The sequence below is a fragment of the Macrobrachium nipponense genome, chromosome 1 (genome assembly GCF_015104395.2).
Source record: "Macrobrachium nipponense isolate FS-2020 chromosome 1, ASM1510439v2, whole genome shotgun sequence".
Lineage (NCBI taxonomy): Eukaryota > Metazoa > Arthropoda > Malacostraca > Decapoda > Palaemonidae > Macrobrachium > Macrobrachium nipponense.
This window is the reverse complement of record NC_087200.1, coordinates 218,828,192-218,830,715: the sequence shown is the minus strand read 5'-3', so window position 1 is coordinate 218,830,715 and position 2,524 is coordinate 218,828,192.

Here is a 2,524-nt window from a genome sequence, read left to right as displayed (position 1 = left end):
ATATATATATATATATATATATATATATATATATATAAATATATATATTGTGACGAAGTGCCAAGTATCTGGTTACTACACTTACTATTCATTATTTGTTACCTCACGACAGGTTCTAAACGACTGAATACTCTAAAGGCAACAGTGATCCCTTAACAACTTACCAGTATTGCAGAACATAAGACTAAGTTCATCAAAACAGGTGTGAGGTACTCTTGTAAATAAACAAATATATCAAAGGGCATCACTCCATCAACAACTTTAAAAGTGTAAGTATTTCCCTGATTTATAAAGTCTAAGTACTTCCCTGGTTCTAAGTCACTTCAAATAAATTGAAGGACAACAGAGGAATTGGCACTCTATGTTTCTACCAAACATAAATATAATTATATATTTGTGAAAATAAAAACTTATAAAGGATTTAAATGTAAAAATTTATTATTAAACTCAAAATTTATTAGTGAAATTCCCAATATCAGGGAAAAATACTGTTACTTGAAAACGAAGCAAAGTTTAATTAATTCTTGAATCAATTCAGTAAAATTAAATCAAATGTAATTTATCACAAAATTCAAGAAAATTAATTCAATCAAAATTCAAGTGTTAGGTCAATAGTAGGTTTGAAATTTGGAAATTAATTCACAAGTGCTAAACAACAATAAAACTTGAAAAGAATTCTAAGTGCAAATTAATTCACAAGTGTTAAATTCAATTAAATGTGCAATGATTAAGCAATAAAAATAACTAAGTTAATTAATTTGTGATTGCAAATGAAAACACAGAAAAATGTGGAAAATACCAAAATTGCAAAAAGTATAAACCACAAAGAATATAAAACAAAAACACACACTTCAATAAAAAATTGAATAAATGCACAAAACATAAAAATCACTTCAAATCAAAAAAATTTTCAATGTGTAAAAATGTAAATTGTTTCTCTTAAACCATCGTAACCATTAGTTATTGGTTCTCTAAACCACCGTAACCAATAGTTATTAGTTTTTACCAAACCACCGACTATTAGTTATTAGTTGCAACTAATAAAAATATAACACACTTTACCTTGGTATACCAACTTCTTTCTTCAAAAAAATTCACCAATTCACAAAAATAGGCGCCGCTACACACAATTTTTGTTCAGATTCCACAAAAAGTACTAAATAACACTAAATAAACTCTAAGAAAGGTCAAATCTGAAATCTACAAGTTACGAGTGACAATATCAATTATGGCGAGGCAGAGAGAGAGAGAGAGAGAGAGAGAGAGAGAGAGAGAGAGAGAGGGAGAGAGAGAGAGAGAGGGTGTTCTCTGAACGGAATGCGGTTCTAAGAAGCAATGAAATTCTCTTCCTTTCAGAAGCTGGACAGTGGAGATCACACAAAACGTTTTGGGACACAATTCTTCCTAGAAGCTTCGAAAGTGACGCAACTTTACAGACAAAATGTGAAATCTGCACTTAATCTAGAGGAGATGAAAAGTTACTGAAACAATTCCAGCTTTGAACAGACAAAGATATTCTCTTTCTCTTTTCATACTACGCTTGATATATTCTTTTACATTATGTTATGGCGGAAATCGAACAAAAACACACTTTAAGGACATCCATAATTCTAAGACAGATAGGAATCCTGAAAAAAAATCGTTGCCAAACTCCTAAATAACATTTTATACAGACTAAGAGGGGATATTATGCTTTTTGAAACTAGCAATATATATATATATATATAGATATATATATATATATATATATATATATATATATATATATATAATATATATTTAATCTCTTAGCAAATTTAAGAACAAGTAAAACGTAAAGTCCTTCCAGCAAAGAAAAACCGTCTCTAAAACAAGAGAAAGCGAGAAAGAAATATCAGGTAAGATTCGAAGCTGAAATTATCTTGGAAGCGAAAAAGACCTGCAATGTAATAACATAAGACACTGCTACTGGTTTCTCTCTCTCTCTCTTTCTCTCAGGTCTCGAAAACGTTTGAATGCTTTTAGCAGTGGGGAAGCCTGATGGAGAGAGAGAGACCTTACAGACCTTACAGACCTTACAGTTCGTTCGGGTTGCCCCAGGTCCCTCAGTGTGAGGCGCCTCTAATTCTACCAGAGAGTTGCTAGTACATCTTCCGGTATATTTTGCATCTTCCAATCTTGGATGGTCTGGGATGCAGTTTAGATATTTGTCGAGCTTATTCTTAAACACATCTACGCTCACCTCCTGATATATTCTTCAGATGAGCTGGCAACGCATTGAATAGACGCTGCATTATCGATGCTGGTGCGTTAGTGGATTAATGTCTCCGTGTGCTTTCCTTATTTTCCTGGTATAGTTTTGGGCACTATTAATCTACCTCTGCTTGCTCTTGTTTCTGATATTTTTAGTTCCATGATATTTTCTGTTAGTTCCTTCTATCTGTTTCCATGCCTGAATTATCATGTAGCGTTCTCTTCTCCTTTCTAGACTATATAATTTTAAGGATTGTAGTCTTTCCCAGTAGTCTAGGTCCTTAACTTCTTC